Source organism: Protopterus annectens, chromosome 11.part0 (assembly GCF_019279795.1).
Source record: "Protopterus annectens isolate FY-2018-M chromosome 11.part0, PAN1.0, whole genome shotgun sequence".
Lineage (NCBI taxonomy): Eukaryota > Metazoa > Chordata > Ceratodontiformes > Protopteridae > Protopterus > Protopterus annectens.
In genome coordinates, this window is record NC_056745.1 from 1,538,926,540 (window position 1) to 1,538,952,875 (window position 26,336).

Below are 26,336 nucleotides of genomic sequence, written 5' to 3' on the forward strand. Positions count from 1 at the left end.
AAATCCATTCAGAATGCAAACTCTTTTAAAACTCTGTTAAAACTTCATCTGTCAGATAAATGGATCTGCTCCTATTCAGCTCCTGGATAAATGCCACTGGTTTCTTCAGCTTACCATGTCATCAATTCATTTTTCTCCATTATGAATATTATGCCCCACAACCAGTCTTCACCGATACATGAATAGTTGTATTAGCACCTCCCAGCCATGCATATTACTTTTTTACACTACTTATGCTCCACGTCTATACTTCTGATATAAACCTTATGCTAGCCATATAAATAATTGTCTCTGAACCAGCTTTACACTTCACCTTTTATCTACAATATTAACCTTTCCTGTCATACCTGGCTTCTTTCCTCATTTCCATTTCATTTGAATTTCTAAGCACTAATCACATGATCTATTATCTATCTGACTAACCCACTAATACACCTCTTGAGATGTTCAGTGTTCACCCGCTACTAATACATATCTTTTATATTGTAACAGTTGCCTCTACTTTCATGTGAATGTAATCTAATTAACAAATGTGTATGCAATTGTTAATATCTGTTCATGTATTTTACTGAATGTCTGTTTAAAATGTTTGTAGTATGCTGGAGCTGTTCTCCCCCGACCTCCACTGAATTTTTTTTGACTAGATAAAGTCAGGCAAAACCAGTACAAAAAAAGAAAATAAATAAAATAAAATAAAATAATTATTTAATGAATGCTGACAGTGCATTTTGTGGTCACTGCTGAAGTACTAAAGCACTGAAGTACTCAGTATGTGAGTGGGTGGTAAGAGCTTGCTACTTTGAGTTAATAAGGTGCCGGTTTGGGGACCTGAGCAGTTTGCCAGGTAACATAGCTATAATGACATCACTAGTAAGAAGGTCTTGTGGAAAATCACCCCACAGAAATCATTGATGCAAGTTACACATGTGCCAGATGTGGGAGTCATGGGAACTACCTGGGTGGCCTGCTAACACATTTTGTATTATACCCTATGTATTACAGATCACCCGTACATTAATAGTGTTGAACTCCTTATGGCTAATATATCATTATCACTGCACCCCAGATGGGACATTAATGGTAAACTGAGATCCCAGTAACTCAGGGAGTTTGGCTATGTCTTAACATTTTTACTTTTCTTATATAGCTGGGAGAAACTAATAAAGATATTAAGGTATTGGTAAATCTAGTTATTGGACATAGGATTCTGAATGAAGAGAAGTGGTTTGATAACATGTAAAGTTGAAGAGGACAGTGTCATTTATCTTAGAGATGTACAGGACCATTGATTTGATATGTGAAAGTTTAGTTGTTTTAAATGAGTTTGCATTTTGAGTAGATTTAAATGGTATTGGGGTGTGCTTTCAAAGTTTAGCTATACTATTTCAATATAGAGAGTCAGTTGCAGTATTAAATGATTTTGTTATAATGCATTTTCTCTAGAGCATAAAACTGTATTGGGAGAATAATGTTGTAATAAGTTATTAAGGGCTGGACAATTTTTCTGACTTATTGACAAGTCTGTGTATTATTTTTTTTCAAATAATTTTTTATTTTCCAAATAATATAATGTTTAACAATACAATAATCAATAAACAAGTATTATAAACCTTTATATACACTATGTACAATTGACCTGAACAAATGGGAAAAATTAATAAAATATATGAAATTAGTAACAATAATTTATAATATTCAATTAATAAAGTATAAAGTTACACATTAATTATTTAGGGTTTATTTTTAATGTCTCAATAAGAGTTAAACATTTTCCCAAGGATTGTTTGTCCATGTTTTAGGTGAAATTCTCGATTCCTTCACCTTGATTTCTAATGTCGCGATTTCTTCCATCAATCTCAAGAATTCTTCCAGAGTAGGTTCTTGTGAAAACTTCCACTTTCTAGTTATACATTTCCTTGCCACAGCTAGTATGGACCAAAGTAGGTATAGATCTTTTTTATTCATTCCAATAGTATCATTAACATTTAAGAGGACTAAACATTTGGTTAAAATAAAGGTATCTGTGAATATAGCTTGGATAAATATAGTAATTTCTTCCCAGAATTTTTTTATATTAATACAATCAAAAAATATATGAGACCAATCAGCTTTGCAGTTTAAAGAACATCTCCAACAAATGGATTTATCAAGTGAATTGACTTTGGCTAGTTTATCAGGTGTAATAAATGCCCTGTGAATATATTTCCATGTAAATATTTTCCATACTTGTAAATTAAATGTTAAGTTAACAGAACATAAAAGATTTGTTTTACTCTCAATTGATAGATTAGTGTGACATCCTTTTGCTATGAAATTCCAATATCTTGCATTAGGGTTAGTTTTATATGTTATCAATATTTTGAATAATTTTTAAATTAGATTTGTCCAATTATAATTGCCGTAAATAATGTCAGATATTAGACTTATCAAATTTGGACTAGTTTTATAAGGAAAATTAACACTTTTACTATTAAGATCCTTAACATATGATAATGTGCTTTGTAATACCAACCAATCTGCTGATGGAATGTCATATTTATTCTGAATTTGTTGAATGTCTAATACTACTTGATTCTCTATACAATGTTGCCATCAAGTGAAGTTTTTCCCCTCCCATCTAGTTAAGATAACATTATGAATTTTATTGAAGAAATTCTTTGTAGAGCTAAAGGGTATTATCAAATCTAGCCAAATCTTAATATCCGTGTTAGTATATATAAATCTTCTGAATACATTGTAAATATGATTTATATAATTTAAGTTTGTTGGTTTTGTTATATTATATTGAATATTAACAGTCAATATGTGCCACATCCTATTATTTTGTTCACTTAATATGCAATTTTTAATTATTTTATTTTAATTTAGAAAAATAATAGTGTGCAATGTTTTCCATGTTGAAGAATAATTAGGATCTATCCGATTAATGATAGTTCTTAATATGGAAGCTTTTATGTATGATTCTACATATGGAAGTTTAATTCCACCCATTTCCCAAGATTTAATATAATATGTATAGGCTATACACTATGAAAGTACATATTTCTAATGACAACAATGTTCATTTTAGTGACTCTAAAATTCAAAATAATGGGACTGTTTCCTTTAAAGATGTGTTGCTTAAAAATTTTAGTTTTAATTGTGACTCTGGTGTGTCAAGTGGTGCAGGTGTGTTTAGCAAAAGCGACAACTCGCCCACTCTAAAAGAAATGATGTATATGTTTGAAAAAAAGTTATTTAAAATGAAGTGTTTGCAGTTGGACAATGGCTATTTGAAATGTTGTGTAGATGTGAAGGTGGTTCCGCAGGGGTTAAGATTAATGAAATACTCCTTTGGTATTATGTATAACGATTCTATAGTAAATGATTTTCAAGATTTCTTTAATGAATGTTGGCTGGGGCTTATTAATAGACTAATTAGTTACAACGAGTCTGCTTTGGTGACATTGAAAAGTCAGGTGGAAAAATTGAATGAGGACATTGTAAAAGATCTATTGTTCAGTGAATATGAGCAATTATACATAAAAATATTAAGCAGAGTAAATAGGAGAAGTGATACCATATTTTCTAGGAAACAAAAAAAGTTTGTAAGGGATAAACAACAATATGCAGATTGTACAGCATACCTATGGCCTTATAAAAGTGAACATGATTATGGAAAGAATCATAAAAATTCTAATGGTAATACCATTACAGGTGGAGGTGTTAGACAAGAAACGGATGATAGTTTAGGTCATATTTCATCAAAAGGGTTGGATAAATTGGACTCATTCTCAGAACATAATGTACATTTTTTAGGAGTGAGAAGGTCGATGAGGTTAGCAAGCAAAACCAGAAACAACACAGACCCGGGTTACTCCCCCACACATCAAGAGTATCACCAGGGATGGAAGAAAGTTGGGAAGAGAGGGAAATAACCGTTATACCTAACAGTGATGGTAAAGTATATCAATATAAAGGCTTTAAAATTTTTAACTACACCAATTTACACCTGGAAAAAGAATATTTTAACCTTTTTTCAAAAGGTTTTAAATTTGTTACAACTAGATATGGGGACATAACCAACACATTAATAGATGTGAAATTGTATCTGAGGAAATTAAATCTAGAAATGATATTTAAGGATGGAACTAAGGATGAAAATAGAGTTGGAAAGGGTCCTTGTAGAAAGAGTGTATTTAATCCCCCCTTGCACCCAGTTCTTTTGATGTTTGAAAAACAGGTGACCGAGGAATTGTATGAGTCCTATAATAATAGTAAAAATAACAGTGAAGGGGATAATTTAAATAAGAAGGAAAAATGGCTGTTGGAACAACTGAAAAGTAAAACCGACATATGTGTTATGAAGCCCAATAAGGGGGGCGGCATAGTTCTTTATGGGTCAGAAGAATATAATGATGTCATTACTAACATCTTGTTAGACACTAACACATATTCATCAGTTTCTAGAAATTAAATAATGGTAGCTTATGGTAGGATTGACTCTTTACTGGAAGAGTACTTGATTGAAAGTAGGACTGATGAAAAAACATACAATTTCTTAAAGCAAATCCATCCTATTATTCAAAAATTTTTTGGGATACCTAAGGTACATAAATGTGTAAAAAATCCTGCTTTCAGACCCATAGTATCAGCCAAAAATTCTAAAACACACCCCTTAGCAGTATATGTGGACTATTTAACCAAGGAAATCCCATTGAAGACGTATCATCTTATCAAGGATTCATGGGATTTTTTAGGGAAATTAACACAAGAAATATGGAAAGAAAATGTGTGTTTTCTCACAATAGATGTAAAAGATCTATTCACCACTATACCCAGAGAGGAGGGGCATCAAATGTTTAGTGAAAGTGTGCATAAACACTCTACACTACCGAAGGACTAAATCCAATTAATTCTTGAGTTAATGGAAGTAGTATTAGATTATAATTTTGTAGGATTTCAGGGAGAATATTACCAGCAAATTAGTGGTGTTGCAATGGGTGTGGCATGCTCTCCCATATATGCCAATTTGGTTATGCTGGAATGGGAGCAGTGCCACGTATTTAATGGTCCCTTTTACAAATTTATAAGACTGTACGTAAGGTTTTTGGACAATATTTTTGTCCTTTGGGATGGAAGTAAAGAATTAATGGATTCCTTTTTGTATTATTTAAATAAGAGTACCACCTTCTTTAAATTTACACATGAATGGAATAGCAAAAGTATTCATTTTTTGGACACCACTATTATTTCAACACCAAAAGGGTTTCAGTCAAAAATATATAGGAAAGAGAAATGGTGTAATAGTTATTTACACTTCAATAGTAATTACCCCATAGCTCAAAAATTTAGCCTTGTTAAAGGACAGGCTGTCCATATTGCAAGGATGACCTCAGAGAAAGAAGAATTATATAAGGAATTGAACAAATTAAGTAGCATGTTCATGGAAAGGGGTTACCCTGAAGAGAAGGTGAACATGGTTTTAGACGAAGTAATAAGAGGTTGGGGAACCAGATATAAACCCCTGTTGGGTGTTCCTAGTGGTTTTCAGGATATAAATAGGGAAGAAACTAATAATAAAAATAAAAAATTTCAAAAAGCATGCATAACTGAATTTAATGGATTTACAGGAACGTTCATGGACACCATTAGAAAAAACTGGAGTATGTTGAAAACAAATAAGGAATTGTTTGAAGTGGCAGGACTTGAACCTACTTTTACATATAGGACTGGGATGAATTTCAAGAGAGTTTTTGAACAGACGCATAAGGTAAATTCAGTGTTATGAGGGCGACCACTATGTGTGGTCATTGCAAGCAATGTTCAAATATTTATAGATTTACAATTACCTCCATACCATCATGCACCCACTTCAAAACTTTACTAAAAGCGCACCTAAAAACATGCTGGAAACTCCCACTCTAATATCACCCATCCCATCCAACCACTACCTTTCTTTCCACTCCACTAACTACCTTGATTATAGCAAGCTCAGATGCTCATAAGCCAGTACTTATTATACAGCAGGAATTTCTTCTTGTAACATTTGTTAATGTCTGTTATGTACTTCACAGATAAAGATTCTAGTTGTCTACTGATGTACTATGTTCTTCATCTGTAAATATGTTGTAAGTAATTGCTATGTAAATTGTTAATCGCTATGTAATCCAATGTAACTACTGTCTGTTTATTTTAACTGTGTAGCTTTTCTCCCTGGGCCTCCACTGAAAATGGACCTATGTCCAGTCGGACACTCCCAGTCAACAAATATAAATAAACAAATAAATAAATAAATAACTAAAATAAATAATAGGGAAAATAGTATTTTATTGCAAAATGGTATACATAGCAGAGTAAAATACTGTAAGGGGAATTGCAATACAAAAATGATAGTGTACTTGGCAATATTTACAAATTGTCCAGCATTTTATGTTGGAAAAATGGAGAGGGCTTTAAAGGATATGAACATTCATATGACATTAAAAATAAAAAGGAGGCCAGTGCACTATATAAACATTCTTTGACATGTGTTGGATTTAAAGGGTTTAAATTTGGTATAATTGATATGGTTGGAACAAATATTAGAGGGGGTGATGTTAAGAATTTGTTGTTAAATAAAGAACTGAAATGGCAGCTAAGGTTGAGATCAAATTTCCCCCCAGGTCTGAATGAATATATTACTATCAAACCAGTATTACTGGCAAAAGCAGTGAAAGTGTAGTTACCTATTGTAGGTATGGTGAGTGATTCCACTATTTAATATGTCATAGTAGTTATAAGTTATATTTTATTTTATTTATCAATTTTTGTTCAAAATATGGATAGCAACGAATATTTTAATGATGTATTTTAAATGATTTCTATGTATGGACAAGGAATAAGGAATTTGTATTGAGTCCTGTATTGTAGTTTGACATGGGACTATATCACTTTAAAACACTAATTGGGTTTTAATTGCATTTATGGCACATGGTATAAAATGACTGAGTTCAAAATATTGTAGTTATCTGATGAAGTCTTGACTTTCAAGATGAAAGCGCTTATATTGTGCTCAAGAATAAATTATCTGGCATCTGCTTGTGGTATTGGACTTCTGCTGTGATTTTTTATCGCCTTTACCTTTACTAATTTCAGGTCTAAGTTTGATGTATTAGTTATATGTGAAGTATCATTATAATAGTCAGAGAAATAATGTTTAAATGCATCTAGTATATCATTTATATCCGAGACCTTTTTTTTTTTCCCTTCCTTCATGTATAATACTTGTAATATTATTTTTAATTGAATGTTTTTTTTTTTAATCTTATTGCTAAATTATGCATATGTTTGGGTGACACTGCATAGGAAATAAGTTTTAACCTTTCTACAGCTATATTAGTTTTGTGAGTTAGGATTTCATTATATCTTTTGTTTAAGTCTTCCAATGCTTTTTTATGATTATTTTGAGTGTAAACAGATCAATTAATAGTGAGATCTGTAATTTGTTTTTGGATGTTACATAATTCTGATTCCCACTCTTTTAGCTTGTTTTTATACCATGAAATATTTTTTTTCCATTTAGATAGGCTTTCAAGGTATCCCAAAGATTAATTAGAGTTATTTCAGTAGTGTAGTTTATATCTAAAAATAATTGTACTTCTGAATCTAACCAAGGTTTTAATTGTTTTAATTTTGAATTGTAATTTGGAATCCTTCATTTCTTATAATCTGTATGTATTTTGAGAATTAATGAATTATGGTCTGAAAAGGGACAAGGTTATTATGGAACATTTTATTATTTTTGAATTTAGCTCTTGAGATATGAAGATTTTTATCAGTTCTTGTATGTGTTCCGAATCTGTGGTCTTGGTGTGAAAATAATAATGAATTGTTCTCCTTATAACTAAATGTATCAGTTAGATTTAAACTTTCTTCCCATTTCTTAAGTAGCTTCCCTATAGAACTTACATGTAAATTTCTTTTGCTTGTGGTCTCTGATTTATCCAATATACAATTAAAGTCACCTCCCAAAATCAAATTTCCTTTATATACTCTAGTTATTAGATCCATGTGTTTTCTTATTGTCCCAACCCCGATACCTGGAAACCAATATATATTTACTAATGTCCAGAGTTTATTGTTATATTTTACTATTACTATCGCTAGGAGTCCTTCTTTATCTTCATATCTGTAAATGATTTGAGGCATAGTGACATTTTTTTATATAAAATTAAAGTTCCCCTAGTCTTTTTCTTATATGAAGAGTGAGATAAGATCATATATTCATTAAGATTCCAGATAAAGATATCATTTGTTTTGAAGTGAATCTCTTGAAGAAATACTACTTGTACTTGATTTAATTTCATATATCTTAATAAATTAGATCTTATCCTTGGATTGTTTAAACCGTTAGTGTTTAAGGATAAAATAGTCAAGTCCATTCTCAGCATTTAACTTTACATCATATTTTTGTATTATATTTTGTAATACCATACCAAATGTAAAATGTGTAACTACTGTGTTAATAATTCTCATTGTAGTCAATATTTTAATTTTGGTCAAATAACTTAAAATAGAGTTTAGTTCAGGCCAATAAAAATAAATAAATAAATAAAAATGCCAACATTACTTGTATAACAAGTATATAAATATTTGTGTAAACTCTCTAATGTACATGAAGTGAAATACACTTCCAATCTGTTAGATGAAAAGAAATCTAACAGATTGCCTACCATAACTTCCCTAATTTAAAAAAAAGAAAGAAAAAAAAAACTAACCCCTTTCGAGCTCCAGTACACCTTTTCTCTTATCTTGGAGATTTAACAGTATTAATTATTATTTTCCTTATATAACTATTAATAATGAATTAACATAATGTATGGAAATGAGGATTGATTTGGTAATACAATTTAATTTTAGATTAGATTAGACTTCTTTTTCAAAATATAATCATCCTATCATGCATTACTTAAACATTCATAAAGTAAAATCTCATTTATAACACAGTAAATGTTCCTTAACATTAGTTCTCTTTAGCCAGAGAGTAGTATATATACATATCAATAGTCTCCAATATTCTGATATGACCAATATACTAATGATTATGTCAGATAAACATTATTCTGCATACTAAAAATATATTATAACTGAGTGAAGTAGATTTAGAAATGTATCAATAAGTGAAGATAAATATGGACAAGTCTATTCAGAACACTTGAATCATACTACAAAAACTATGTAGTCCATAGAATGAACCCTTAGAGTTGTGTTCACTAGAGATAATAATGTAAATATGTTTGAGTGAACAATAGATGTCATAAATCTCTATGTATCACTCACATGCTTTCAATTAGAAACAAATGAAAGCATAACCAAATTCAGTTTATTTTATGTCCACCCATGAATGCAGCTGTGGCAAATTAAAAGAAAAATTGAAGGGTACTTTTCCATTATTGGCGCAACAGTCCTAATCTGCTACTCTTGTTGATGATATGGTAATTCCATGTCAATGCAGCCAAAACCACCGTTCTAAATGCCCATTTCTTAGAGCAGTCTCACTTGCCGGTGGCTGGACTGTTGTTTTACTCTCCCCAATCAAACCCGTTCAAAACAAACAGCACCCAAAAGTGCCAGGTTCCTTACATTGTCCTGAGAGGATTCCACAACACAACAAGGTGATGAAATGGAGAATGTGAAAGCCGGATGAGTTGGCTGTCGTGTCCAAAATGTTATAGTGCACTCAGCTGCCATTGGTCTTTATGTAACCAGTACCAGGTACTCCTTAAGTACAAGCAGTAAGACCTTTATGAATGCATAAGTCAGCAGAGAAAGGTACAAGTAAAAAAAAACATTGATAGAAACAGCCAAGCTCCCTGAATACAGCTGTGTGTAAATCTGACACCCTTACTGATTCATGATTCAGGCCTCAGTGCATTCTTGGTTGGGTTATAAAACTTACTTACCTTGCAGTCAGATGTCACCTTGCTTTTCTGTTTTCTGGGCAACAGTCCTAACGTGCTACTCTTGTGGACGATTCCTCCTCTTTTTCTGTTTAACATTGCATATTTGACGTGACATACATCCACTTGCACTTAATGGTTGCTTTAGAAAAGTCCAAGTGGATGTTAAGACACCTATGTTGCACGTCATGGTGTAAAACAAACTGTATAGTACAGCATGTAACACAATAGGTCCATTTTTATAAAGCTATCTTACATACACTTGCACATTTGTAAAGCAACCAGTAACTGCAAGACGATGTGTATCACATCAAATATACAATGTTAAAAAGAAAAGAAAACAGATTGTCAAGAAGAGTAGCGCCTTAGGACTGTTGCCCCAATAACGGAAAATTACCAAATGAAGAAAGACAACATTAGATCATAGTGATCACTCACTGATGATGAAACAGAAGCAATTTGCCCTGATAAGTGGCCATATGGGTGAGCAATTTATAAACTTCTTAATACTAATGCATAGTTATAATATCAATTCATATTATGAGAATATCATCACAGAATATTGAACAAAATGCTAGTCAAGACAGAGCATTACTGAAGCTGTTCTGCACAGCCACAGTTCCTTAGAACCTTTATAATAGAGTGTTTATCAAAGACTGTGTCATGCAGCAAGATACAAGAGTAGGCAGACTCCCTTATTTGTTATTAAATTGTTAAAACTAATGACACTCTAAAAAATACAAAACCTATTAAGCTGAACAGTGCCTTAAGAAATCTATCTCATATCTATTAAATTAGTGTTCTACTTGAATTTCTCATCAAGAATTACAATTTACAAATCTGTCTTATTTTACTACTTGAAAGTACTTGAGTAGCAAAAGCAGACCATGAAGACATTTTCTCATGGGCCCTTTACTTTAAAGAAATAAAGATGAAATTCCAAGGCAAACTCATTTTATCAACCATCTCACTAAGAACCTGATAACCTTATTATTTAAACAGTTGTCAATATTCAGTAAAAATATCAGCTGCATAATAGTCAGCTATACAACTAATGTCTGAAGGATTAAAGGTAGTTTATGTTATAAATCCCTGCCTTAACCAAATGTGTAGCATACAGAATATCATTTAGGATTTACATTTCTTAGGAACCTATGTCTGTAAATGTGTAATTCAAACAATTCTTAGTAGACTGAATGACATCTAAACTACTTTATTATGCTAATTTATGTGCAATTTTACTATAGGTTTCCCAGTACTTCCCCGTCATCAAGGCAATTCCCACAATACATCAACAGGCATTCGCAAGACTGTCTGAGATGCCAATTTTATGAGTTATAGAACCATGGCTTAAAGTTTTGCTGGGAATAAATCAACTGTTCATCATAGGAAATAAGTACACATGCCCACACAATTTAGTAGTGCAGTTAAACAACTACTTGCATGTTGGTGTAAGAATTTTGGCTAATTACCAGCATCTTTGCCACTTTACTGAAAGATGAACCCCACTTACTAAAGATTAGAAAGCACTAAAGGGTGAGGAGAGTAATCAGTAATTTACTATCTACTGTATTCACTATTTATTTTGTTACTACTTATTCAAGTCAATTGAACGTGTCTAGGCAGTGTGAGCAGAGGAAAATAACAACACTGCACAGTACAGGGTTTGCTATTATCTAATAAAGCAATGTGCACATTATATTCAAATAAGCAGGGGTTATAAGCACAAGGTAATACGTCCCTTTGTGGTTTCTGAAATTAGAAGATTTCTGTTACCAGGTTAATGAAGTATTCAGTATAATATGTCTAAAACGTGTCTTAATTTTACTTATTATGTGCACAGAAGTATGTCACAACTGCAGCTGATGTGTGCATTTCACACACATATTTCCCTATTTACACTTTCAACGCTGTAACAGATGCTTACAAAACTATCAGACATGTCATTTACTGGATCACCATAGCATAGTGTATCTTATAGCCTAGGTAGGAATAATTCAGAAGTAAGAAAGGACTGTGTTTACTTCAAGTGTAACAATGTAGTCTGTAATGCTTCTATTACTTTTTCAATTAAATGTTATTAAATGTTACTGTAAATTCTTCTTTTTTGTGTTACCTACATGAAAAACAGCTACTCTGTCATTGATTTCACACGTATTATTTTTATTTATTTAAAAGAAGTCAGGGTTTGTAGATTTTAATAATCCAAAGACCATGTTAAATGAGTTTAAAATATATTGCTTGTGCAACTGATATCACACTACAAGCGCTATAATACAATAGACAAGAAGGGGATTCCTTAACTGACTATTTCCACCTTAAATCTTTCATAGCAGACAAGGGAAGCTCTAACTAATGCATGAGAATGTTTCAAATAACAGCATTGTCAGAACCCAGTAATGGAACTCTGTTTATAGTGATTCTGCTTTTTCCACATTTAAAAATATGGATACCTATGTTACTTTTAAAATGGGAATTTGAAGTGTAGTGAAGTCAGTAAGCCACAGAAACCATGATTAAAATGTTTCAATTCTTTATTTATTTATTTTATTTTTATTTTACATTTGTTGACCGGGCTAGTCTAGCTGGATATATATCCATTTTCAGTAGAGGCCCGGGGAGAAAAGCTCCACACACATATACAAAAATACAAAAAAGTATAAAAAATTTTGTTACAAGGTAAATACAGGATTAATAAACTAAAATAAAACAGGAAGTTTTTACATTTCAAAGATCAGAACACAATTAAGAAAAGTAACAGTGAACATAATATTGCTTAAGAAAGCTAAAACAGTTATAATAACCAAATGGAACAGGAAGTTTATACATTTCAGAGATCAGAACACATTAAAAAAAGTAACAGTGAACATAATATTGCTTAAGAAAGCTAAAACAGTTATAATACTGTAAGAGTTGTGTACAATGGATCCCAAAAGGTTCAAGGATATAAGCAATAAGTTGATTAGGGTTTAAATAGTGTCAGTCATAATACAAGATTGAGAAATTAAATGTTTGAAACTTTGGTTAGAAGAGGAAGAAACAGGGGTGGAGATGGTTGTTAGTCAGGATTACTACATGGGCATAGCCAGTGCATTTGGAGGCGTTTTTTGAGTTTTTGTTTAAAGAGTGGCAAGGATGTAATTAGTGTTAGTTCATTGGGTAACAGGTTCCAGTTTTTTCCTGCTGTATTTGTAAACAGAGAGTCACCAGCTGTATTATTAGACTTTACTATGCTAGCAAGGAGTTTGTTAGAAGAATGTAAGGAGTTCAGATTATTATATGGGACTAAGAGTTTTGAAAGTATAGGGGTATTATTGGGTTGGTAAAATATTTTGTGGGCCATTGTGAGTTGGGGGATTATCAGATGGTTTTGGAATTCCAGCCAGTCTAGTTGCCTAAGATTAGAACAGTGGTGAGTTCTGAAGGGATTGCCAGTAGCAAATCTGGCAATATTATTGTAGGAAGTTGCTAATTTATTGATGTTAGTTTTTTTGAGGTTGGTAAATATAGGTGAGGCATACAGAAGGGTTGAGATAAGATGGGAGTGAGCAATCTTGGCTCTGGCTGTTGTGGTTAAAAATGGTTTTATTCTATATAGTGATCCTATTTTTCTGTTGACTATTTTAATGGTGTTGTTTATATGATGATCAAATGTGAGGTTATTGTCAATGGTTACTCCTAATAGTTTGGTGGTAAAGTCAGGGTAAATGACAGTGCCATTATTTGATGAGACTGAGAAGTCTAAGGGGGTGGACCTAGTAGTGGGTGTAAAGAGAAGGAGTTTCATTTTTTTGGCATTAAGAAGGAGGCAACGTTTGGTAAACCATGTTTCTACAGTGTTGAAAACATTTTGAGTAAGAGAACATAGTTCAGATGGAGAGGTTGCTGAGCATATTAGTGTGGAGTCGTCTGCATATTGAATACAGGTGGCTTGAGGAATTGCTACATGTAGATCATTAATGAATAAAGAGAAAAGAAGTGGACCAAGAATGGAGCCCCGAGGGACCCCGATAGTGACAGGTAAGAAGGACAAAATTTGATTTTCCCAGAGAACTGCCTGTTGCCTATTGCTGAGGTATGATCTAAACCATTTAATAGCCAGAGAATCAAAGGAGAGAGATTCAAGAATATTGATTAGGAGGGTATGGTTAACCATGTCAAAAGCTTTAGAGAGGTCGATGAAGAGTGCAGATGAGAGTATGTTTTTGTTGCGGTTTCTATTGATGGTATCTGTGAAGGATAGGTGGGCAGTAGTGGTACTATGTGATGGCCTAAAGCCATGCTGGCAGCTTGCTATTAAGTTATGTGTAGAGAGATGATGTAAAAGTTGTTGGTGAATGCATTTCTCCAGAATTTTTGCTAAGGGTGATAAGAGAGCAATTATGCAACAATGAGGTGAACTAAATATACTATTAATAAAAAGGAAGATGAGAAATATATATAATATTTCTTGAAATTTGGTAGAGTTGTAGTTCTTAAGTTCCTTAATATTTATTCTATTTCTAGTTAATGAAAATAAGTTTTCCCTGTTTTCTAGTGCTGTTTTGTGGAGCTCTAAAAAATGCTGCTTATCTGTTTGCCATCTAGGCTCCGCCCCCTCTGTGTATTATTCTAGTTCTAACCAGTTTAATTCTCACAGTTTACTGCAACTGTGGCTATTTTATTACAATGTTGCTCATGTTTAGACAGTTGTGAGACTTGGACAACTAGTGAAGAATGGAGACAGTATAGTGGAGAGATGGCAGTAAAAAATGGGGGCCATATATCTTCTGGCTAATGTACATAGTTTTTGATTTTTTTTTTTTAACCATGTGTGACACATGGTGGAATTAAAATTGGTAATTTTTGATGACAGCCAGTAATTTTGTGCAGTTTACTTTTTCTATCAAGTTGTTGTTGGCAGAGATGACAGTGAATAGCTGTTTTGGCAGAAATGTGTTTTGGGGTGAAGAGTGGCCATTTATTTTTTCATGGTTTAGAAAAAGTTGTGACCTGTTTAACAGCGTTTGTATAGAAAAGAAGGATTGTTGTGTAAGATCTTGGAGATTAGAAAAAGATTTAGCAGAGCAAATTAGAGTCATGTTAGCAAAGTATTGAACTAGAGTAGTATTTTTGTAGCAGCATACAGGTCATTGATGAATATGTTGAAAACTATGGGGCCTATTATAGATACTTGTGGGACACCAGTACTTACTTTTTTATCAAAATGCCTGCATGGTGTTGCTTCTCTTCTCTGTGGTATGTGGAAGACACATATGCTTCCTACAAGCTGTAACTTGCCTTTGAGAACCTGGAGTATCCTTGAGGCTGATGCCTGAGACACACTCACTGTTTCTCCAGTTGTCAGACTCTCAAAATCACAAATACCTTGGTTTCCACAGGAATGAGGATTGCAAGTGACCCATGGTCCTGCATATGAGAATGGCACATTTTGACCAACTCCAACATGTTGCCCCTACCCACAAGGTAGTCTTGCACTATTTGTGTGTCAAAAAGGGCACATTATGTCAGGTGCACATAGTTGACTCAATAGTGCTAAGGGTGATAATGCACACCACTGTGACTCCTACTAATGAGAAACATCCTTTTGCATATACATACTTACTAATGCGGCAATTACCCTTTCACATTTTCATGCCCCTCCGCTCACAACTGCAGAATTTTGCTGCAGTCAGCAACTTTGAAAAAAGTGTTGCACTGCACAAACTATATGTGCTTCTGAATCACAATGCTATATTGTTTACCCTTCTTTGCATCCAACATTACCCTCACTTTAGCAATGCTGCTCATTTTCATGTCATGTGCATATTCTGCAAGATGCGGTGCTTCATGTTATAATACTGTCATTTCCATATTATGCACAAACAGTATTTCATAGCCTGTCTTAATTGCACTACATTTCCTACATTTCTGCATAGCACTTTATCTGGATTCTCTACTTTCAGTATCTTTCTGTACAAGGAAAGAATTTGAAGAATAGAATTTTATGATAAGAGTTTCAATAATCTGAACTCTTATTGGAAAAGTATTTGCTATGCTTTTATAGAGAAGACTTCTAAAATATCAATATAAACAGAGGATACTGACTATCCAAAGTATAACAACTTAGATACTGCACACTGCTGTGTACACTTATTTTTTGTTTTGTTTTTTTGTGATAGAACAATTTCAGAACTAAATGTTCCAATGTAGTGTCAACTGCTACAAGCAGCAAAGAACTCAGCAAAATAAGCTGAGTGCAACATATAAAACATTTACTGAATAATTTAATGAATAAGCAGAACCAGACTGCTTCTGTTTCTGAAGCACATCAAGAATTAAGCTGTCTCTTGCTATGGATGCAAAACCAAAAGACTCATATTTAAAAATGTAGCACTGAGCAGTGAAATGAGAAAAATGGCATTGTATCATGCTATTGTTACTTTTCCAAGTTTATGTTTTGCTTTGAAAATGAAGAAACACATGTTGAAATACCCCCTACTAGCATTCATTTTATCTTTCAGCTTCTTAGTCATCAGGTGCCATTTGCTATGCTTTGCTAAATATATTTCCTTTTAAAAGAAACAGTGACAGGTTCAGGTGTCAAGAAATGTTTCATTACTGTGTACTTGCATAATCTATCAAAAGAGGAATATGATAATCACATTGCAAACAAAAGTGTTAAACATTTTATTTGCAACTGTTGAATGATATGCAGATGAACGGGTGCAACTCTGTCAATGGTAGACACAGCCATAAAGTAGGAGACATGGTGAAACTGAATAAAAATGTAATGGTAAAATGCAATTTTTTTACTATATTATATGAGCTACCTGATGCAAATGATATTCAGTACATATTACATGCTGAGGCTTCTTCTGTATGCAGCATAAAAGGGTATTGAAACTGTACCAGTGATTTTACACCAAATCAAACTAAGGCATGTACTCTAGGAGTCCATTAATTCATACTAATATTTCTAGTATAGGTAGTCTTCATACCTACAGACAGTAATATTGATCTTTTGAGAAACTGCAGAAGTTTTATATTTATTAATTTATTGTACACATTTATGGCAAACTCCAAGCATAATCTATATATGAAATAAAGCCAATGGCTTATTATTTATTTATTTAGTTTATTTTATTATCATCATCATCATCTTTCAGCTGTTCTCGTCAGGGGTCGCCACAGCAGATCACCTGTTTCCATTTCTTCCTGTCCTCTGCATCTTGCTCTGTCACACCAACCACCTGCATGTCCTCTCTCACCACATCCATAAACCTTATCTTAGGCTTTCCTCTTTTCCTGTTACCTGGTAGCTTCATCCTTAGCATCTTTTTCCCAATATACTCAGCATCCTTCCTCAGCACATGTCCAAACCAACGTAATCGTGCCTCTCTGGCTTTGTCTCCAAACCTTCCAACCTGGGCTGACCCTCTAATATACTTATTCCTAATCCTGTTCACCCTCGTCACACCCAGTGCAAATCTTAACATCTTTAATTCTGCCACATCCAGCTCAAACTCCTGCCTTTTTGTCAATGCTACTGTCTCCAACCCATATAACATAGCTGGTCTCACTACCCTCTTTTAGACCTTCCCTTTCACTCTAACAGGTACTCGTCTGTCACAAATCACTCCTGACACTCTTCTCCACCCACTCCATCCTGCCTGTACTCTCTTCTTCATCTCTCTTCCACACTCACCATTACTCTGAACTACTGATCCCAAGTATTTAAACTCATCCACCTTCGCCACCTCTACTCCTTGCATTCTCACCATTCCTCTATCCTCCCTCTCATTCACACACATATATTCTGTCTTAGTCCTGCTGACCTTCATTTCTCTTCTCTCTAGAGCATATCTCCATCTCTCCAGGGTCTCCTCCACCTGTTCCCTACTCTCACTACAGATCACAATGTCATCTGCAAACATCATAGTCCACGGGGACTCCTATCTGATCTCGTCTGTCAACCTGTCCATCACCATTGCAAATAAGAAAGGGCTCAGAGCTGATCCTTGATGTAACCCCACCTCCACCTTAAACGCATCCGTCACTCCCACCGCAGACCTCACCGTTGTCACACTACCCTCATACATATCCTGTACCACTCTTACATACTTTTTCTGACACTCCTGACTTCCTCATACAATACCACAACTCCTCTCTAGGCACCCTGTCATATGTTTTCTCTAAGTCTACAAAAACACAATGCAACTCCTTCCGACATTCTCTGTACTTCTCCATCAACACTCTCAGAGCAAAGATCGTATCTGTAGTGCTCTTTCCTGGCATGAAACCATACTGCTGATCATTAATCATCACGTCCCTTCTTAACCTTGCTTCCACTACTCTTTCCCATAACTTCATGCTGTGACTGATCAATTTAATCCCTCTGTAGTTACTACAGCTCTGCACATCACCCTTATTCTTAAAAATCGGTACCAAAATACTTTTTCTCCATTCCTCAGGCATCCTCTCACTTTCCAAGATTTCATTAAACAATCTGGTTAAAAACTCCACTGCCATTTCAGCTAAACAACTCCATGCTTCCACAGGTATGTCATCTGGGCCAACAGCCTTTCCATTCTTCATTCTCTTCATAGCTATCCTTACTTCCTCCTTGCTAATCCATTGCACTTCATGATTCACTATCCCTACATCATCCAACCTTCTCTCCCTCTCATTCTCTTCATTCATCAACCCCTCAAAGTACTCTTTCCATCTCCTCAACACGCTCTCCTCACTTGTGAGTATGTTTCCCTCATTATCCTTTATCACCTTTACCTGCTGCACATCTTTCCTAGCTTGGTCCCTCTGTCTAGCCAATCGGTACAGGTTCTTTTCTCCCTCCTTAGTGTCCAACCTTTTATACAGCTCTTCATATGCCTTATCCTTAGCCTTCGCCACCTCTCTCTTTGCCATGCAACTCATCTCCTTATACTCCTGTCTACTTTCTTCATCTCTCTGACAATCCCACTTCTTCTTTGCCACCCTCTTTCTCTGTATACTCTCCTGTACTTACTCATTCCACCACCATGTCTCCTTGTTGTCCTTCCTCTGTCCAGATGTGATACCAAGCACCTTTCTAGCCTTACTGTAGTTACCCAGCTATTTGGTAACTCTTCTCTGCCACCCAGTGCCTGCCTTAACTCATCCCTGAACTCCACCTCACAATTACCCTTTTTCAATTTCCACCACTTGATCCTTGGTGCTGCCCTCACACTCCTCCTCCTCTTCTTGATAACCAACGTCATCCTACAAACCACTATCCTATGCTGCCTAACTACACTTTCTCCAGTCACCACTTTACAGTCTCCAATCTCCTTCAAACTGGCCCTCCTACATAAGATATAATCCACCTGTGTGCATCTTCCTCCACTCTTGTATGTCACCCTATGCTCCTCCCTCTTGTTAAAATATGCATTTAACACAGCCATGTCCATCCTTTTCGCAAAATCCACTACCATCTGACCTTCTGCATTCCTTTGTTTAACACCATACCTACCCATCACTTCCTCATCCCCTCTGTTCCCCTCACCAACATGCCCATTGATATCTGCTCCAATCACCACTCTCTCACCCTTGGGTACAGTCATCACCACTTCATCCAATTCACTCCAAAATTTTTCTTTCTCATCCATTGCGCACCCAACTTGTGGAGCATACGCACTAACAACATTCATCATTACACCATCAATTTCCAGCTTCATAAACATCACTCTATCCGACACTCTTTTCACCTCCAAAATACTCTCAACATACTGTTCCTTCAGAATAACTCCTACGCCATTTCTCCTCTCATCCACACCATGATAAAACAATTTGAACCCACCTCTGATACACCTAGCCTTACTCCCCTTCCATCTGGTCTCTTGCAGACACACTATACCAACCTTCCTTCTGTCCATCATATCAGCTAGCTCTCTCCCTATACCAGTCATACTGCCAACATTCAAAGTTCCGACCCTCACTACCACAGTCCTAGCCTTTCTCCTCTCTTCCTGCCTTCAGCCATGTCTTCCGCCTGTTCTCCTCCTTCAGCCAACAGTAGCCCAATTTCCGCCAGCACCCTGTAGGCTAGCAATACTGGTGGTGGTCATTGTTAACCCGGGCCTCGACCGATCTGGTATAAAAAATTTTCTTGGTATCTGCATGAAATGTTTTTGGCGAAGGTTTACGCCGGATGCCCTTTTTATTATAATGTACATATTAATAAGTCAAAGAGTACCATAAATACAAGGTATAGGGACCTGAATTTTGTCTGTGACTTAAACAGAACATGCTGGAGAGACAAATATGTGTCTCAGAGACTATCACTCCTATGGAACAGGTTTCCCATCCATGTGAAGCTGAGTTCGTCTATTAGCCAGTTTAAGTCAAACATAGACCAGTGAATGGGGAATAGGAAATTTACACCTGTATTGCCACCCATGTCCCTTATGGACAGAGGTAGCTTATAATGCCTGGCTCTCAATGTCCTATTCAAATACAGGAGCTCATTATTCTTTTGGGAAAACTTGGCTTGGCTTAGAATTGCCTTATTAGGAGGTAATAGATTTTATATATAACTTTCATTTGATTAAGTACTTTGTTGATAGTTACCTCTGAACTGTTATCTATCAATAATTCTGAAAGTTTTAAATGTTGGGCTAGCACATTCTCGGGTATTTTAGATGACTTACTGAAGAAATCTTTGTATCATCATGATCCTTAAATATTACATCATCTGAAGTGTCCCAAAAGACAAGAGTAGCTCAGACAGTTAAAACTCCAACCCAGTATATTAAGTCCAAGGGAAAAATAATCTACAACTCTCTCAAAGCAGTAATAGAGAACTTTCAACTTTATTAAAATATTTTGAAAAAATAAAACACAAAAATACAAGCATTCACATGCTCAGGCACTTCTTCAGGTACTAAGGCAATATTGTTTAAGAAAGAACCAAAGTATGCTCATATACACTTTTCTAAGAATAGCATTTATCAATGTTTCTTTTTCATAATTTCTTTATAACACAGAGTGTCAGACAGCAAAGCTAACATTTTGACACTGTACGCTTTCTTATCAATTATCTCCAAAACTTCCCTATTATCAGACTTCATGATACATAAGGATTTCTCCATGCTAAATTTCGGTAACATTTTTTTTTTTTTGCTTATTAAATTATAAAAATTATGAGGCTTGTGTGACAACAAAACCCTAATATCACATTTGCATGATTTCTTAATAGACAGCAAAAAAGGTGCTGAGGCAGTTTTAAGTGGTTTGTTCGTGTAGTCTACACATATGAGAAACACAACTTAGATATCTGTTATGATTAAAAGAATCATTTCTGAGGAAAACAAGTTCTTATGATCATTTTCAGGTGGGCAAATTTCTGTGGATATATATATGAATTTTTGTGGGTCCTTCACCCCAGAATTAATTACATTTTTGGAGTCCCACAAGCTCATACGAATGTAGATGACTCCCTCAATTTAAAAAAAATAGTAGTGTCCAGGGTGCTGAAACTGCAAGTCATTTCACTTTTTGTTGGCAGTATCTAAGAGATGTTTATTATTATTTCTCTGCACATGACAGACACACATAAAGGTTTAGCAGTATATTTCACTGATTTCCTACTGATAATAGATGTCAAAATTGTGGATCTGTCCACTTCATGTGATAGTGATAGGGAGTTGGTCTTGTATGCTTTAATTCATTTCAGTGAATGCCCTGCCATAGTTGTTTGCATTTTGGTGGAATGCTTTGACCAAGTGTTGCACAATATATTTCTTTTATATTTAATAACTAATTTTTCCAACTCTTAAGAGGCGGAAGCCACCATAGTATCCAGTACGCAAGCTTGTTCATGTGATATTGAGAGAACTAGGTGTTGTATAACAGTCTTTAATTTTATGGTTTCTTTATAGATAAGATTGCTTTAGTGTGGAAAGGTGATGACTTGCTATTACCCAGTTATTTAATTTTACTAATCCTGCTACAAAATTTTTCTAATTGCCCATGACAAATGATGCATTTAGTGGTACCTTTATTGATAGAAGGTACACAAAGATGCAAACAGCAATTCTTTGCCAACCATTGTCTTTAGACTTCTCCTGTTAGGGGTTGCCATGACAGATCACCTGTCCACAGATTGATTGGCAGTGGAGTTTTTACAGGGTCGAGTTGCCAGCCTAGTGCCCAGCCGCTGCTATGACAACAACACTAACTGCTGCACCACCGTGGCCATTCCAATACTATCTAAAAACACACACACAGTAACTAATTGTTGCATGTCTCCAGCAGGTATCCAGACTGTTGAATGAAGCATATATTCAAAAGTCAAGATATCAGAGTGATCAATTTCTAGTAGGTCATCAGTAAAAACAGCCCACAAGGCAATATTATAGCAGGCAAACAAAGTGCAGCCAAAAGAAGCTGCAAAACCGTTGAGCACCTTTGAAACTGGAGTGACTACAGGGTAAAAGCATCTGTCAGTAGGCATCCTGTAAAAAAGCCAGACACATAGCAGAAAGTCATTGAGTACTATGGAATTTGTGTGCCCCTCAGCTGGTGTGCAGTCCCACATTGACTACATCCCTGGGTAGGTGTATATTATGGTATTGTCTGGTTCATGCAAGGCAAGCTAGATTTAATCATTGTGGAGTACATATAGCACCACTGGGTGCATGTTACTAAGTGCCACAGGATGTGCTAGGAGGACAATCTGTACAGAAACTGAGCAGATAAAGACTATAGCCCATCAGCATGTCCCTGTAGTCCTTGATAGTGAAAGTATGGGATGACACTGGTTAAGATGAAGGACAGAGTCATCATGTCAAGTGACACCCAGAAAGTGGTGCTTGCCATACCTAGCTTGAGATGTGTGAAACACAGCATAGTATGGACAAGGAAGAAACCCAAGCAAACTGGCCTCCCTCCACACACTCATTATTGGATGCCATTCCAGATCGATCATGTAGCAGAGACATGACTTACAGTACTACTGCTCACCACAGGAGGGAGGGAGTAGGTTCTCCATCAAAGAAAAGAGTTATAATAACTATATGCTATCCATGGAAGCATATGAACAGCCAGAACATAACAAATTGTGCACATAGAGTGTGATGCCATGAAGGAAAGCACAGAAACACATACAGGATGATGTGGGCAATGATTATGGATGGCTGCAAAATGTATAAACGTCTGAATGCATCCTGAATAAATTCAAAGGAGCTGCAATCACCATTATGTGACACTATGTCCTGATGGTTTACACCCACATAGTGTTTGTTCTACGTTGGTCAAATCCTTTGGAGGCTAATATAGCAGTAATGTCTGAAATCTATGTTGGTGAGTGACACTGCCTTCATCACACTGATGAGGATAGCTCCGGAGGTGAAGGTTGCACCTACATTTATAGAGCTGCAGGATAAGTAACAGTCAGCAGTCAGGATAATGTGGAGTATATGAAGCACTGCTACATTTCTGGATGGTCCCACAGGCCTACTCACAGGTTGCCTGGTGGGAAGCAGCTTCAACCTACATTCATTGTGCACTTCTGGAATGTATCTAACCTTAGAATGTGTGTACTTCCATAAATGTAAAATGCTGTCAATGTGTGGCCTGCAGGGGTTTTCCTGGGACATCGATCATGCATCCTTCATGAATTGCCGACCATAATCCAATGTGAACAGCAGTCTGTTGGCAACCACAGAAAAGCCATCATTTTTTAATGACCACCAGAACCACAAAAGAAGAGCAGTCTACTTACTGAGCACTGGCCATTTGCAGTCTTGTACTCAAGGGCTGAGTACTGCTCTATTGTGGAATTCCTGAATGCAGCTACACATCACCGTCATGTTTAACGAGGCTTCTCACAGTGTCCACAATAAGAACATGAAAAGGTACACCTATCTTTTCCATTACAGTGCATTCCCCACTGCTGCCACACCCCTTATCATGTTTATCCCATTTACACAACTGTAGTCCCAGGCACTGCACATGTGTGAGCCTATGTGAACATATACAGGCATGGGCACATATGTGTTATTTGGTAGCGTGGCTTCACCATATATGTGTGTCACATTGTAAACACTTATGACGGACAGTATACACTGTACATAATAAATACAAAGCTGTGGCAGATGCCACATAAGTATCTAAATGCGCTTACAAAAGTGCCATATCTGTATGGATCACAATGTCATAGGTTCATAGGTTGGTACTAGGCTATCAGCCCTAGGGCCTATACAAGCCTACCCATAACAATTCCCTGGATATTTCTTCCCACAATATTTACTTCCCTGGACCCCTGTCTAGCAGGACGACTGACGTGATCCCTGGGGTGAATTTCCTATCTCCCATCCAATTGTCAAGGTTCCTTTTGAAGAGGGCCAAGGAGGCGCTTTGCTTGACATGTATGGGCAGTCTATTCCAGAGTATCGGGAGTCTCTGAGTCAGGAACCTATTCCTCCAGCATCTTTTGTTCATTGTGATGACAAGGTTTAGATCCCTGGAGCATGTGGCTCTGAGGGATTGGGATTTCTTTAAGTGGAGCATGTCCAACAACTCAGGGTTTGACATGGCCTTGTATGTTAAGCAGAGATCGACTCTGAGTAGACTATATGCCCCAGACTATAGCTGGAGTTTTTTTAGACAGTCAGCATAGGGCATCTGCTTTAGGCCTGTGATTCTTTTAGTGAGGTATTTCTGTGGCCTTTCCAGCTGTTGCAGATGTCTTGTGAGGTACATACCAAATGGGGCATTGTACTATATAATGGGTCTAATGAGGGATGAGTACAGTAGGACAATGACCTCCTTTTTTCTGGATGAAAAGCCCTTAGTGATGAGGTGTGTCACATAGAAGAATTTCCTGACTGTTGAGGTGATGTGGTTATCGAAGGTGAGGCCACTCTCCACCTGTGTCCCTAAGTCTCTCATCACACTTTCTGTGTTTAGTGTACTGCCACCTATTTGGTGGATTTTTCTCAAACGGGATAACTATACATTTCTCGGCATTAAGCTTGAGCCCATGGCTCTGGCACCATACATCTGTTTCTGTAAGGCCCTTTTATAGAATATCCACATCATTTGGGAATTCAATAATGGCTCCCAGTTTGTAGTTATCTGCGAACTTTGTTAGCCAGAGTCCCTTAGTGTTGGCCTGTACTTCATAGAAGTAGATGCCAAGCAAGATCGGTCCCAGGACTGAACCCTAAGGTACACCACTTGTCACTTGTCTGGAGCTGGATTTGGAGTCAGCTACTTTTACAGTGTGGGCTCTGTCAATAAGTCAGTTGGTAACCCATTGAGTGACATAGGGATTTATGCCCAGCTTAGTAAGTTTGTCTATGATTCCAGAGTGGGGGATGGTTTCAAAGGCCTTGATGAGGTCCAGATAGGCTGTGTGGACTGCCTTATCCTCATCCCCAGCTCTGGAGACTGATTCAAAGAAGTCAATCAGGTTCAGGAGACAAGATTGGCCCTTCATGAACCCAAACTGAGTGGGGTCCAGTGTTTGAAGGTTGTCAATGTCTTTGTTTATAAGTTCCATGATAATACGTTGTTCCATGCCCTTGCAGATCAGGCTTGTCAGACTGATGGGACTGTAGTTCCCGGGATCCAAGGTGGATCCCCCCTTATGGAGTGAGATACCTGTAGCTGTGCGCCACTCAGTGGGCATGAAGCCTGAGGTGAGGCTATGATTAAACATGACACTTAGGTGAGGTGCCAGTTCATTTTGTCGTTCGTGTAGTACACAGCTCAGGATGTCATCTCCCATGGATACTGTATTCTTAGCCTTGGAGAGTGTGGTTTCTACCTGTGTTGCCGTGATTACTGGAATTTGGCAATCTTTTGGTATTGAGATGGGCCATTTAGGGGGTGAGAGGGGTGTAAAGTTGGCATTAAATCAATCTGCCAGGATATTGGCAATATCCTTGGGATCAGTATATTTAACGCTATTCTGTTGTAACTCAGAGCAGATCTGAGCATTGTCATTTAGATTGTTGACATAACTATAGAATGCCTTGTGGTTGTCTTTGGAATCTTTGGCAATTTTATTTTCATAACTAGCTTTGGAGGATTTTATGAGGGATCTCAGCTTCTTACTGAGGCTGGTAACGGAGCTTTTTGCATCCTGGGATTTTCCTCTTTTCTGCAACAGTTTCTTCCTTCTGTTGTATAGTTTGTTTATGGCAGGGGACCACCAGATTGGCTTCCTTTTTTTGGAGGAGAGCATCTTGGTTCTATTTGGGATGGCACGATTCATGCACAAGTAGATGTGCTCGCACAGTGCCTTAGTGTAAGATTCAGCAGTCGAACTTTCAGCACCTGTCTGCATGGGTGTCATGACGTTTGTCACTTCTGACTTGATTAGCATGAAGTTGGCTTTGGAGAAGTTTTTATGGAGATTTCCTTACTGGGGGGGGGGGGTAGGATGTGGAT